The sequence below is a fragment of the Myripristis murdjan genome, chromosome 19 (genome assembly GCF_902150065.1).
Source record: "Myripristis murdjan chromosome 19, fMyrMur1.1, whole genome shotgun sequence".
Taxonomy (NCBI): Eukaryota; Metazoa; Chordata; class Actinopteri; order Holocentriformes; family Holocentridae; genus Myripristis; species Myripristis murdjan.
In genome coordinates this window covers 19,505,797-19,513,447 of record NC_043998.1, presented here as the reverse complement: position 1 = coordinate 19,513,447, position 7,651 = coordinate 19,505,797, and the positions used below count along the sequence as shown (strand labels likewise).

Genomic DNA, 7,651 nt, shown 5'->3' with positions numbered 1-7,651 from the left:
AAGCATCTTCTCAGGATGTGAGTACAGAGACAGTCTCATGTTATCTGGTTGTCTCTGTTTCAGGTTTGCCTCAGGTTAGAGGGTGTGGTCATATAAGAGTAAACCAATAAGATCCACTGCTCTGAAAGTGAGAACTGCAGTCAAACAAGTCAGTCATTTAAATATTCTTTATTTTCAAAACTGAAGGCAGACCGATCATCTGAGAAGGATCAAAGGAAGCTGATAAACTGTGGATCATTGATCAGGTGGGCAAAGACTTTGCAACCTGCACACTTCTACCTTCAGTTGCTTCTTAGGTCTGAATCCCACGTCATGCTGCTGCTGGGTCTGGTTCTCCTGTGCCTCCTGGCCAGCTCTCCCTCTGCCGCTGCCCCGTTGCAGGACTCTGGACCGGACCCGGTCTTCACTGGGTCTCCCAGGAATAAGCTCCTGCTCATCTCCTTTGATGGCTTTCGCTGGGACTATGACCAAGATGTGGAAACTCCTCACCTGGACAAGATGGCTCAGGACGGGGTGAAGGCAGCCTACGTCACGCCATCCTTTATAACCATCACCAGCCCAACACATTTCACCCTCCTTACAGGTAGGCACACTGAATACTGATCGTTTACATCTTTATCTTTGTGCACTCACAAACAGCCTGAAATGAAGTGCAAGATAAAACACTGAACCTTTACCTAATACTGAAGTAACTCTAAGTAATTTACAGGGACTTGGCATGGCTATGGTGACAGAACATCACCATTACAGAAATAGAATTGATCAGTTCCATCAATTTGCCCTGGAAAAGTAGGGATGGATCTCCTTCCAGTGTAAGCAAGTGCTACTTCGGGCCATCTTGGTTTTGTTTTTTTATGTGCGATCCCAGTTACCTTTGTACAGGTAGTCTGGACCGGCTCTCCATCTAAAGGGTCCAAACCTTGAGTCTCAAAGGGTTTACCCCAAATAGTCCTGGTGAGGTCTGTTTAAGCCGGTGGCGAGAGGACACCAATTACCTTCATCCAAGTGTCTAACCTGTTTCCACTGGAGCCCTGAGGGAAATGCAAGCAACAGTCACACTTGGCAGCTCTTTTCTCATACATCTGTGCACTTGTTATGTGCTAGCTCTAGTTTAGTGTCTTAGAAAAATAACCACAAGGCTCTGTTAATTTACTATGACTAGAGTAACCTTTACAAAAACCTTTAAAGCATGCAATCAACTACCTATTATTTCACTGTGAAAAGGGAGGTCCACAATTACACTTTAAATCTAATTTAGTGAGATTTATTGCAGAAATAAGCAGGGCAGAGCAGCACAACTAAATCCAAAAATTCACTAAACTTTAGAAAATCCAAACAATAAAATTCAGTTTATGCTGATTGAAATGAGTAAATAAGTAATCTGAAGAAAGGAGAGAGGAGAGAGTCACTGCTCTGCAGCAGCAGTTCTTCTTTTCTGCCAGTGTCTGAAATCCCATAAGAACTCACGACTCAGTACAAAGTTCACAAGTCCATAAAGTGATTCCGTTCCAGCCAGGCAGCGCAAACAAGAGAGAAATCCTAGGTCCAAATTAATCCTCAACTGGTTGGAAAAAGTTGGTATTCCTTCATACTTCAGTCGATAATTTCCAGATGAAGATTCTTTGAATATCTCTCCAATGGTAAGGTGGTCCACAACTCCTTCTCCTAAGGTCCGACCCCATAGAAAGAACCCCGATGGTTCTAAAACATGCCTTTTTATACTCGGTTTCTTTCCCACGCACCTCCTAGTGCACACAAAACTCTTAACTTGAACGCACACACATTTACACACAAACTATGGATTTGAATGCACATGCATGTTCTAACTAAGATGGCTTCATACTCTGGCTGGGTGCGGCTGAGGGGCGAACACTTCCCCTCCTTTGGCCTTTCACTGCACAGTAAAACACAGACTTTTCTCAACAGGTTTTAACCGCTTTTTGATTACACTTATAAACCACATTCATCCTTATTAACTATTATTACCTTAATCCATATCAATTCTTGTACAGTAACTACACATTGTCTTGAATCAACATCTCTACTTTACATAACATAGCTGTAATCATTATAGCATACTTTTATCAACATCTTTTGATGGAAAATCCCTTAATTTCCCAGTGTCACTATGACCAGGCTGTTTTTGGGTGTGAGGGGATCTCACTTCTTTTTGACACTTAAAACATAAAGCCAGCATTTTTAACAATTTAACAGTGCATTACACATGGAAACAAAATATTGTAGATAAATGATATTTAATTAACTTCTCTGTAGATAACTTTGATGTGCACAGATGAATTCACCTCAAACACTATTCAATTACAGCACAGCTACAGCGCTTAAAGCTGCATTCACGCTTTCAATCAAGATCTGACTGGCAGAAAATAGTACAGAAATCAAAGACTTAAGCACTCTTAGTGTGGCTTAAGGTATTTCAGAGGAATTTGTGGTGATAGGCATGTCAAAAATTGACAATTAACAGTTGAAAACTATAACTACTCATTTATTTATTTATTCATAAATTTGAGTGGCAGAACACACTGTGATGGAAGAAATAAAGTTTCAAATAAAATTTCACCTCCACGTGAAATAGTCAACCCCGTTGGGTAATCCATTGGCTGATTTATTGGTTGCTTTAAAGAGTAGATATATTTCTGCATGCTGGACTACAAAATAACACATCAGTGGGTCCTTTCATCCAGCCATCCATCTATTCATACATCTATCCACCTTCTCCGCACTTAGTCAGGCTTGCTGTTGCGGAGTCCAGATGTCCTCTTCCTTCAGCTCACTCCAGGATCAGCAGCTAGTCCAAGGCCAACTGAGAGTTCCAGTCCCCTCTAGGACACTCTGGGCGCTCTTCCCAGTCAGTTGTGCCCAGTATACATTAATGGGGGCAAGGAAACTTCCATATCAGCAGGGCAAGATCTTAAGACCACAGGGCCCGGGGGCACAAACTTCATGTGGACCATCCTCCATCATGTTCATGCTGAATATCAACACAAACAAAACTGCAGGCTCTGTACATTTGTCATTAACTCAAAAACATTCCTTAAAAGAAATGACGAGGAGACTGTTTCTCTCTGTTCTGTTCTTTGTGTGGTGTATTCAATTGGCCAATTGTACCTGGCAATTGAAGTCCAATTTATGATTCAGCATCAAAATGGTACAGCAACTCAAGACTACAAGAACTGTGACTGGTCAGTGTGGCCACTTTGTATTTCCTCCAACATATTTTAGATTTAAGGTTCATGTATGCTACTGAGGTGTCTTCTTAGCTACTCTTCGGTTGTCTACAGAGTAGCAAAGGAGCGAAGCAGCTAAGTTGTCCGAATCGTCTGAGCAGACAAAAACTGAATAATGAATCTGAATCTCTGAAACAGAGGCCGCTGTCAGGCACACTCAAGAGTGTCCCCTTTGGTACTGTATTTTGGTACCAAAAATACGAAAATATATCTGGCAGTCTTGACAGTTTGGGGATAAGATGTCATACAAGTTAACCAATTAACAAATTAATTAATTTGCAACCCCCCTCAAATCATCTCTCTTCAGTCAGCCCCATGTTGTGGAAATCAACTTGAAACACAGCTGAGAAAGTACAGTGTGGCTAAGTGGTCCAATTTAGTATACCCCGGTATGCATTTCATTTTCATTTTCTATTTTCAGTTATAGGCCTTAGTGACTTTCTACACTGCTGGCATATTTTGCAATCTTTTTTCAGATTTTCTCCCTCATGGAAGCTGCTTCTTTAGCCTCACGTTCAGGTCAATGAATAGTACTTCACTCAGTTTTAACATTTGTTTTTTTTTTCCTATTCATTTTCCTTTCCATCAGGACGGTATGTAGAAAATCATGGAGTAATCCACAACATTTGGTTCAACACCACCACTAAGGAGAAGAAGATGTACTATACGACTCAGTTTGTTGATTCCTACTGGGATAATGGCAGCTTGCCCATCTGGATACAGCACAGAGACAGGTGCTGTAGCTGTCCATCTGTTGGTGTACTTGCCTAACTGTCTTACAGAGTTCATGTATATTCAGTCAACATTATCTAATACAACTATCCATCAAAGATAGAAAGGGCTGAGAGCATTTTTGAAAGAATTCAATTGTGCAATGCTTCATTCTCTCCCAGGGTCTGAAGACGGGCTCCCTCCACTTCCCCTGGCACTGCGGCCACCTACCAAGGAGAAAACTGTGGCAGTGAGGCAAGTAGAGCCTCGTTTCTACGATTATTCCAATTGAGGACAGAGTGGAGGGCTGGACATAGATAAGGTGATTGGAGGTGGTTCCATCAACAGGACCTGGACTTTGTCTCCCTGTACTTTGGAGAACCAGACGTCATTGGGCACAGATATGGACAGATTTCCGCCAAGAACGCCGGGACATGGTCAAACACGTGGACCGCACTGTGGGTTACATTCGAGACAAAATCCAAGAGCATGGCCTCCACTGACCGACTCAACATTATCACACTGCCCGACCAGGGATGACCACAGTGTTCCGAGATGGACTGGTTGACGAAATCATCCTCCGCAAGATCCCTGGCTTCAGCTTCAGCGATATTGAGTTCCATCTTGTGGATTACGGTCCCACTGGGATGCTGCTTCCCAAAGAGGGGAAGTTGGAGAAGGTGTACCAGGCTCTGAAAGGGGCCCATCCTCACCTCCATGTGTACAAGAAGGAGGAGATGCCAGCTAGACTGCACTACAGTAACCATCCTCGCCTCCTGCCAATCATCCTCTTTGCTGACCCTGGTTATGTTATCAATGGGGTAAGAACTTAGGCACATAAAGGCCATGTTTATTTACTTAGAGCACAATTATGATAGTTATGATAGGTGATAGGAGAGGTGGTTATGCACAAATCTAAACAGCAAGCAAATATATAACATCCAGTCGAGTAATAGAGAAATACATGAAAAGGACTGTTGTGGTGTGGGTTCGGTTAATTCAGGGATGCTATAAGGAAAAGTGAATACTTTTTCTTGAATGATTTTTTTCCAGTTTTAGTTTGCTGTGACAAAAAGTTGTCTTGCCTTTAGTGCTAGTCTGTACATTGTGGTTTGAAAAGAGTCAAATGAGTGAACAAACTCTTGTTCTTGGACTTCATCCTGGGGTCTACATCTGACATTCAATACATAACACATAACATGATGAAAATTAACAGCATTAATACATATGAAATAGCATCAGTATAGATTCATATAAAAATGCAAAGCCTACATTGATCTGAGATTTTAAAAAAATACATTCAGATTACGTACAGTTCATTCATATTCATTTACAATTCAAAAAGTATATTCATTGCAGTGGCATACTAATTAAAAATTAATATATAGCTGCCCAAAGACCCTGGGGGATGGTCTCTAACCACTGGCGACATGACCAGGTGCTGAAGGTGGTGGCCAAAAGTGTCTCCACAGCCATACAAACAGCAGATGGCACTGGCCCTCCAAAAGTGCGTCTTTCGTCAAGGCAGGAAAGCAGCCAGACCACAACCAAGAGCTGCTGAAGGTCTACTCACGACCGCGCAGGACTGGCAGCTGATGGTTTGATCTGGGCAGGCAACTCAAGTTCCTGATAAATATCACAGTGAAATCTCTGCGACCTGACATCGTCATTCTGTCAGAGGCCACTAAACAACTTGCCCTGATAGAACTGACTGTGCCTTGGGAAGACTGCTTGGAAGAGGCATCTGAAAGGAAGCTTGCCAAATACCAGGGTCTTGTGGAGGCATGCCAGAGGCAAGGTTGGAGATCAGGCTGCCATCCAGCAGAAGTAGGCTGCAGAGGACTTGCTGGTCTGTCTCTCTTCCAAACTTACACCTGACTGGGCATGAGCAGGCTGATGAAGAAAATAGCCATCAGGGCTGCAACAGAAGCAACAGAGGAGAGCCTTCAGCCTTTGTTCACCGCTTATAGATGATGATTAAAAAGAATGAGAGATATACAACTTAGATGAAGCCGAACACGAATATTGAACACTAGCACAGTCGTTATGTCTGTCTTTTTTTTTTTTTTTTCAAACGACTTAGTCCTTAGGGTGAGGTGCCACAATATGACCATTACCAGCAATTGTGTGTGTGTGTTGATGTGTGCTATTGTAGTGACTATCTGGTCTAATAGAAATGTTGGCATCTTTGAGTTAATGGTGCAGCTGAAGAATGTGGCCATTGCTGAGGAAATCCTTTTCCTCAGCCATGAGAGGCTGGAGTGCAACTTATCAGTTCTACTTGCAACAGAGCCCTAGAGCAAGTCCAGCAGCTCTGTTTGTACTTGTAATTTTGCAAGGTTTGTTTTGGATGCAGATGACCATACTGTTATACAACAGTCCAGGTGGCACAAAATGAATGATTTAGTAACACTTCACGCAATATGTGATTTTACATATGGAAAACATTTTCTTGTAATTGCAATGCTTTCTCACGACAAAAGGGAGCAGCATCGTAAGATGCCTCCTATGACAATTCCAGAAGTCTTTAATTAAGTTTGTCTACAGTACAACATAATCAGTTTCAAATCAAAACAGCACAGAAATGACCCATAGCTATCGAATACTGTTGAGACAGCCACCTAACCTGAAAGCCCTCTATTCAATTCTTTCATATAAATCCATGTCATCACAGTAACAGATTATACAATATACAACATGTGTACAACTGATCAGTTCTACTTTAAATATTTAATAAATATCCATCCATCACAACTAATATCCAAAACCTTACACACAATTCTGCATATTTCTTTTCATGTATAGTTTTACCCACTGCAGTTCAACAAAGGGGAGCATGGGTTTGACAATGAAGTGATGGACATGAAGCCTTTCTTCAGGGCAGTGGGGCCTGACTTCCAGAAAAACCTGGAGGTGGGGGCCTTTTGAGACGATCAATGTGTACCCACTGATGTGCCATCTACTGGGTATAAATCCAGAGGTCAACGATGGACACTTCAACAACACCAAACACATGCTGGTCACACAGGAAGACATGGGAGCAGAGCATGATGGTAAGATACCTGCTGTGAACATCTGCAGTGCAATGTACACTGTTAGGGATGAACAGTAGGACAAATACGTATTGACATTGCAATGGAATGTATTTATTAAATAGGCAGACAGTGCATGATGATTGTCAAAGGAATACTCCACTGATCTATTGGTCAGCCTAGCCTTTAATGAGAACATAGACACCAAAATCACTCATCTCTCCTGTGGTGATCATTGCCTCCAGTGCTGCATGCAATTTATTGAAACTTTCTTGCAGAGTTTCAGGAGTAGCACCATCCCTTCCAGCGCTCCTATAAATACCTGCCTAACCCTCTCCTACTCTTCGCTCTGTATTCTGCGCCTCTCCCTCCTGCCCAATTCCTCTCCTCTCTTCCTGCTCCTCCTCCTCCCCTCTTTCTCTGTTCTTCTCTGCTTCCTACATAGGGTCCTAAGGGGCTTCGTTGTGCCTGGGTGTTATGGCAGGTTCCTTACCGAAGTTTCCCAGCATGCCATTGCGGAAGAACTGCAGTGGCATGGCATTACCGGAAGAACTACAAGCAAATTCAAGACTCACACAATCACTAATTAATCATAATAAATCGTTTAAACGCCTCTTGCTGATGGTGTGGTTCTTGCTGGTGAAGTATGCACCATGCTGAGTG

The 7,651-nt window shown here is 42.5% G+C and overlaps 1 pseudogene; it reads left to right on the top strand.

Annotated features, from left to right (window-relative positions):
• Positions 1–312: 312 nt before the first annotated feature.
• LOC115378237 (ectonucleotide pyrophosphatase/phosphodiesterase family member 7-like) lies at positions 313–7,441 on the top strand (annotated as a pseudogene).
• Positions 7,442–7,651: the final 210 nt, after the last annotated feature.